We start from the raw sequence: 8,176 nt of genomic DNA, 5'->3' as shown, positions 1-8,176 counted from the left end.
TACTTCAAATATGTGCATTTTATTGTACTTCAACTTTACTTCAATAATACTATGAAAAAAAAAGTAAGTAAGGTGTCATAAAGATGCAGGATGTGGTCTTCAGAGTCATATACCAACTAGGGGTTAAGCAGGATGTTTACTGCCTAAACCACAGAAGTCATAATGGGTTTTGGTCTTGCCATTCCTTTTCTCAGTAACACACATTCTGTTGAACCCTAAGATAGTGTCTGCATTTCTTTTTGTGACATCCAAGGGTCTGCTCTTATCTCTTTATACAGTATATGCTCAGGACAGGGCTGTTTGAGTTGATGGAATAAGGTGAGAAATTTTACAAGTTTTGCTTTGGAAAATGCTACTAAGACTAGCGTTAATTTTCATTTTCTATCAAAATTTGTAGTTAGAGTTATCCTCATAAGACTGAGCCTGAACACCAACTTTGTCACATGTCTCCCCAATTCTGCATCGTTTTTCCTTCTTTTGTGTCCCCCCGGCACATAAACTGGGTCTCAGTTTTGCATGTAAGTGGTGACTTCAGTGTGACCTCATTTGTATTACATTGATTTTCATATATTTTCCCCAATTGTTATAAAACTCTTGCGATCAAGTGTTAAAACACCTTTATCTTCCTGGATTACTTTTGTTTAATGACTTTATTGAATTACAATTTCTTATCCATATTTCTACAAGACGTAGATTGATGACAAAGATTTACACAGAAAATATGGAATTCAGTTTGTAAGCTGAATATAAGCGAGATACCCAGCCACACACTGTGAACATGTGTGATCTCCTTAAGATATTAAATGACAGGGCAAATTTACCATAGTGCATAAAATTCTTTATTTAGAACAATAAAGTATATGTATATATAATGTAATTTCAAAGTCAAACCTGTATAAAAAAGGGTCAGGACACATACCTATTTTAAAAAGTACACATACAGTATATACACATACACATCACATTTTACAACCTTTTTTATTTAATTAGACTTCAGTCATAATAAAACTATTTAGAATAGTGTTGACATACATTTACATTACAATATGCAAACTCCAATCTATGACTGAACTAGAGATACATCTGTGCATCCATCTAAATATCTGAATACTTTTCAAGTCCAATGATTTAGAAAACAGTGGTAAGTGGACACTATAATCACACATTGATCCTTAGAGTACAGGAAATAGGCTATTTCGATTGGAAAATTACATTAAGTCTTACAGGTCAGAAATCAAGTAAATGAAAACACCATGGTTTTTATTTTCAACAATTATTATCTTAATTTTATTAAAAAATAATATTATAAAATGTAGTTGGAGATGGCAGTTTTACATTTTTACAATGCTTAGCAAACATTTTAGGATCATAAGCATCCATTTTAATATGGATTATTTCTGAAACACCTTGCTATAAAATGTAAGTACCATTATTTGTCTTTAAAAAGGCATTTCAAGATTCGTTAATGGAAAGCAGCAACCCTATGAATTGTGTGATCAAACTCCACAAATAAAGCATTTTAAAGCCAATTTCAAAATAATGTTATTTCAAAGATAAGCTGGGTCACTTTAAAATTCTTGTCCCACCGTCCAAATCTAAAATGTAATTTATGGATTATCCTTTTATATATTGGTCCTAAAATATCTTTTGGCATGTATAAACTTTATGAGCATCTTACATCTTCTACTGTGAGCTTTCAGTAAAATAAGGACATTTAAAGGCTTAATTTGGTGTATTTCCAAAAGTTATATGCATCTCCTTTTATCTCTTCCTTACTAAAATGTACTACTTGTTTTCATTCCTCAGAGGTGATCCAAAATATTTATTTAAGCAAAGATAAAAGCCATCTCTCATGTAAATGGTTACCCAATTCACCCTACTTGAGACAGAATTTCACGTTTACTAATGGACCCTATTTACATTAGAAAAAAAAAACAGCAATGACATTTTAAGGTCAAGATGCTTATTCAGAGATTAGAGTTGGATGTTTTGTATGGGAGAGTTTCTGTTCTATTTTCTGCTTTGTCCATCATAAGCAATAAGGACTCACCCTCAGAGAAGAGAAGCAACCTCCAAGTTTACCGTACAGATGAATAGAAAAATGAGATCCAAAGAAGGAAGGTCATTTGCCACAAAGGCAGAGTGGAGGCTCCTGAAAATCTTTTCCAACATCCACACCACTATACCAAACTGCCTTTATGAAGAATCCATTTCTGAATGAAGAATAGATACAGAATGACTAGAAGTTCCATATTAGAATTAGATCTGAAAACCAAAACCTAGCTGCAGAAGGACATTAGGAAATATCCATTTATTTCAGAATAGATTTTTCTGTTCATTTCTAACCCCAATTAGAATTAGAATAGCAAAATATGCCACAAAGTTTCTCTAGATTCCTTAATGCTCAATGAAATGTGTCTGTCTAGTTCTTACTAAAAGCAAATACTTCATTGTGGACATATAGTTGTTCATATTTTCATTTTTTCACAAAAGTAATCCTTTTTAAAGAGCTAGTTTACTTGTTCTATTATTGTAATAAAAAATCAATTTGCCTCCGACTCATTAAAAGTGGCAGTGTGGCAAGCACATTAGATTATAAAACCATATCTAAGAAGATCACTTCACTAGCACTGGGCAGGCAGGCCCCATTTATCACAGAGCCTGTTTTACTACAGACGTGGTTTCTACCAAAGAGGTGCAGAGCTTTCAGTATAATTGAGAATCTGCAGACATATGAGATCATTTTAATTAAAAGACAATTTTGAAATATTACAAGAGAGAACTATTAGATACATGGCACCAATTTCAAAGGTGATTTCATGGTTTATCATCTCAGTGTAAGTTTTCCATAATTTATAATAAAGGATATTTGAACACATATGGGATAAAATAAGCAAAGATATATATATTTATATATCTACATATATGTAATTTTTAATCTCAAAGCAGATATGACATAGTTAATGTCCAAGCAGCTAGCATCCAAAATAATGTTGAGCATTTTTCTATTATTCATGCGTTTTATTATACTTTAGTGTTTCAAAAATTGGCAATCCATGTAACTCTCAATGAACCCATACATTTAATAGACAGGATACACTCTTCCCTCTTTACCTTGTCAGATTTCATAACCTGCTAAGTTTGTTTACTTAGCTCTATTGATTACTACCATGTCCTTCAGTGTTTTAAAATCCAACTACTAGCTTTGAGAACAAAACTAGATTTAAGGAACTCTCAAGCTAGGAAATAGCATTTTCACATGCCCAAGGAAACTGAAACCACTGGATAAATAAATCAAGCTATTAGACTGAGAAGTATCAATCTTTTCCATCTATATACCACCTACACCTAAAACTCATGTTAACCTATGTTTATTTTCCTCAAAACAATCAATGCCACACACTGAGCTAGGTCCTTTCAGCAATTAAACTGATCTCTAATTTTATTACTAATCATTTGTACCACGGGGTATCTGAGGGCCTGAACAAGTTAATGCAGCTTCCCAATGCACTTGGATTGTATCATAAAGAAATGGTCTGCACTTGAGGAAGCACAGCACGTTGGACAAGAAAGGGACCCTAGAAATCAGCTGAGCTCTTTGGTATAAAAAAAGAGCAAAGGCCACGTACTGAAACTGGATGTAGATTAGCTGTGAAGATGAGCTAAAATCCAACTACACTAGAAATTCTTGGACCTTTGAAATCAAAGGAAAGCTAGCAGTTAATTTTTCATGCCCTTTTGTATAACTACATTGAAAATGGTCAGCTTATGGTTATAGTACATGGCACTGGTGTTATCACAAGGATTTAGAATGAAAAGCTTTGGATTCTTTTATGTATTTGTTCATGATCTGCTAGAAGAACCTTATCAAAGTAAAAACTCTAAGAAAAATCACTCTTTGACTTTAGTCAGAAGTTCTTTCAACTATTAAAAAATTGACCAGGAGAATCAACATAATGTCTTACAAATTCTGGCTTAAAAGTACAATTTACATATTGGGAATTCTGCCGATTTCACTCTTAACATGACAAACGCCATCACACATTTTAAATAGCAAACTGACATGCATAACTACATAAAGCTCTCTTTTTGTTTATTTTTAATCCATAAACCTTAATGAATATAGAGTGCCTGATTTTAAATAAATGGTTCCTTTAAACAGATAATGGTGATTATACTATAAATAAAGTTTCCTGATTCCTTGCATTCTTGTAAAAGCCAAGTAACCTAGTTTTTCAATACCCATTTAGCATGTGGGTATGGTTTTCTAACCTTAGATGCTAAATATCATAATTTACTTTTTACTCTCTCCCATGGTGGAAATTGAAAATGGGACCTTCGTACATTCAGCATTTTCTCTCAAGTCCATTTACACAACTGTGTGATAGTTTTAGAATATAAGCCTGTCATAGTATATTTTGCAAACACAATTTACATGCTATAGAATGGTCAAGAGAAAAGGCCGACTTCATGAGGGGTGCCAAAGATCCTCCTGGGAACATTCTTCTGCTGGGCAGTGTTCATAGATTCTTCCTGGGGCGATGCTGAGAGTCTTCCCTATGCCAAGGCATTATGGTTCTAATTCAGCACTGGCTCCCCTGCATCGATAGAACCAGCCAGCCACCATGTCCATGAATCTAGTGGGATATGGGTGCGCATGTCTGTGTCAGAAGAGATCAGGACCAGACCCTTCTTTTTCATCAGGAACTACAAGACTGATAACACCTGTTCCAACCCCTCTGTTCCCACGGCTTCCCACACCTGACTGTAGCTGATACTACTGAGATTTTACTCTTTTTTTTTTTTTTTAAAGATAGTTTTCTAGATCCCTTTTAGAAAAAAAAAATGTATTCCCCCTACTATCCCGGCTGACATCTACTTGCAGAGACCAGAATGACTACAGGCTTCAGGTGGTAACTGTAGAGTAAAGCCGTGTGGTTTCTCAGCATTTCTGGAGCCGCGAAAATGGTGCCTGCAGACTGGGACACATGCTTTCTCGCCCATCATCACTTGCAAGTTCTGAATGAGACCACAAGACCCCCAGGTCCTGAAATAGAGTCCTGCTCCATGCAAGTTCTTCTTTATAGATGATTAATGCAGTGCCAGTTTCACAGTAAAACACTCTGTTCCAATTTCTGAATCATCCATATAAAGTCATGGGTAGCAAGAACAGATAAAGATGAGGTCTGTCACTTCAGACAGAATAGGAATTTGTTTAAAGCTGCTTCATTAATGAAGCAAACATGAACTGTTACCAGCCTAGAGGGAAAGGGAATAAAAAAGAGAGAGATTATGGTGTGTTCTCTTTCTGCCTTCTTTTTTCAATAGCTAAATTCATACAAAGCCCCAGAATGAATAACAGATTTATAATCTGTTACACTTCACCTTAAAGAAATGGATAAATTGTTTTCTTAGCTGTAGTGATCAGCCTACCCTCTCTGATCTCCCTGGGAATACTTAACATTATCTGAAATGATCTTATTTATTGCCTACATCCTTCCATTAGAATATAAACTCCATAAGGGCAGGGAACTGTCTATCTTTTTTTACTGTTTTGTCTCAACTTCTACTAACAGTGGCCTGATACATAGTATACACTCAGTAAATATTTGTTGAACATAAAAATGGACCCATGAGTTCCCTTTGGCTTTCTTACCACCAATTTATCTCAGGGACATCACCAGTTATCTCAGTTTGTGATGAGAGATTTATCAGTCCCTTTAGGTCGGAGTTTCTCTAGCAAGGCTACAAAAGGTAATAGACCAATGATGTGGGGAGAAGCAGTGAAGAACTAAGCAAAGTCTGGAGAATGAAGAGTGGAGAAGTCTAGATAGAGGGAACAGCATGAAACAGATACCTGGGACAGGTAGAGAAGCAGGTCAGAGGCCACCAACAACTAACAGCTTCATAGCCACTAAGCAGCTTCAGTATCCTGACCATCTAGATAGGTTCTACAAATCACTTCTCCCAACAGAGGAAATATCAGCACCAATATCTCCTTTAATATTTCCACTCAAAAAAAAAAAAAAAAGAAATCCTGGCACTACACACTGACAATGGCCCGGGAGAGTTTCATTTTGGCATCACTACAACCTATTATATTTAGGGAAGCACAAAATGACATACTGTGTTTTATCTGTTCAGTGGCGGGAAACCACTGAGCTTCCAGGATTTTCAATTTTCCAGTAAAGTTTTTGTACATCCTTATCTACTTTTTAAAAAATTTAGAGTGCCTTCATTTTTATCTTCAATCACATCTGCTAAATAAATTGTTTTGCATTTCTCTTCTGCCCTACATACTCCCTTTTCTTACTTTTGTGCTTATTAAGCAATTCTAAACCCAAGGACCACTGGTTTCAAAATATTGCGATCATTACACAAAATATATACAAAATTTCATGGTGTGAAGAATAATAATTGCAGTACTTTTAGTATTTTTGTCATACATCTAAAAAGCTATATTATTTCATATTAATTTACCAGAGAGGTCTAGAAACTAGAGAAGTGGTATGTAAGAAAGCAGAATTCAATCCAAAAAGAAAAATTAAGAGACTTTAAAACTTCAGAAAATCAAAATATAGAAGATATTTTTAAAATAAAGCATGTTAGAAAAGCAAAAGGGAATCTAAAAAAAATCAAAAGAGTATTTTTTAAAGGTCTAAAAAATTTTAGATTCTAGAGTTAATTAAATGTAAAGAAGTAAGATTGGAAATCTATTTTTGATTTTGTCCCTGGGTCCCCTAGTAAAGAAAACAAACTTTAAGGCTGAAAACTGCTTTCACATAGAACTAAACTACAATTTCTGTAATGATACCCTGAATTTTTTTATAACAACCTCATGCAATAAGCAGGATGAGTATTATTATCCTCTCATGATACAGTGATGTGTCGCTTAATGATGGGGATGTGTTCCGAGAAATGAGTCATTAGGTGGTTTTGTTGTTGTGCAAATATCATAGAGCATACTTGTATCAACCAAGATGGCATAGCCTGCTGCACACCTAGGCTTATTATAATCTTATGGGACCACCATCAAATATGTGGTACATTGTTGACCAAATATCAAAGTGATCTCTGACCGCAGTTTGTAGTTTTTTTTTTCTTTCTGATTTAGTTTATGCCATTTTTAGTATATGAGAAACCAAGGATTAAAAGACACTGACTGGCTTACCTAAGATCCTATATAATTAGTTAAGTTACAGATCCAAGACTTGGACTCAGGTCTAACCCTTTCTAATACTCTACTTTTTAATGTGGCTGTGAAAGAAGGCTCAAAAACAACATTCCCAAAGCTCAAGAAACTTTTAGAAAATCTCTGGTAAAGAGTCAGAGGTCTTGATAACTGGGAATCTACCATTCCCAAGTCCTGTGACCTAAAGGTCCAGACTTGAGCTTGTCCTTATTCCATTTCTAAGATCTACTTTCTCATGTTAGCTTGCTTTTTTTTTATGAATCTCTCCATATGCCTTACCTACAATGAGAATGTATTTCTCCACTTACCAGGCTGTGTAAGTCAAGAAACTGCTAACTGAGTACATGCTGCATTTATTATAAACTGGATTGGACCTTTTCTGTAACCTGAGTTACAGAGACCTGAGTCCTACTCTCAAGGTCTCAAGAAATTTTGTTGATGATCTCCAAATTCCAAATCTCAACTGACACATTTGGCCACTGGTCAGTTTCAACCATATGTATCAACACCTTCTCCTGACCACCCTTTTTCTTTTAATAACACTGCTAGCTGCTAGGACAGATCATTGTTGGATCCTGTCAAACTTCAAATACCATTTGAATCTAGGATTTGTTGATGAATCATTTATTGCAATATCTCCAAAACTGTCTATACTTTCCTATGTCCACTCAGGTAGTCATTTTCTTACATCCAACTGGAAGACAGGGACTCTTAGATAGTCTTCTATCCTCCACTTAAATATTCCCATCCTGGCTACACCTCTCAATTACTTTTCCTAAGCCTTTGCTGTGACTTCGTCACCTACCTCTTTTCTAACCCCTCAAACAACTCTTTAGATTGTCTGATGGAACATAAGCTATAGTACTAGAATTAAAGCCATCTTTCAAAATGATGCCCACCTTTTCTTCTCAGCATTTTAATCTTTTATGTGTGACCAGCTGTACAAAGTGACCTTTAAACACAGTTTGTACTTTGGGGCCTTCC

General features: G+C 35.0%; 1 protein-coding gene across 2 annotated transcripts in view; it reads right to left on the bottom strand.

The window, feature by feature from the left end:
* Window positions 1-835: 835 nt before the first annotated feature.
* Kitlg (KIT ligand) overlaps window positions 836-8,176 on the bottom strand; it is an 84,131-nt gene continuing 76,790 nt past the window's right edge. For both annotated transcript variants that reach the window (XM_026397242.2, XM_026397250.2), the window contains one exon: window positions 836-5,259. The gene's annotated coding sequence lies outside the window, so the exon portion shown is untranslated. The remainder of the gene's footprint in view (window positions 5,260-8,176) is intronic.

Source organism: Urocitellus parryii, chromosome 5, assembly GCF_045843805.1.
Source record: "Urocitellus parryii isolate mUroPar1 chromosome 5, mUroPar1.hap1, whole genome shotgun sequence".
NCBI lineage: Eukaryota > Metazoa > Chordata > Mammalia > Rodentia > Sciuridae > Urocitellus > Urocitellus parryii.
The sequence above is the reverse complement of the archived record's forward strand: the minus strand, read 5'-3'. Positions and strand labels throughout refer to the sequence as shown.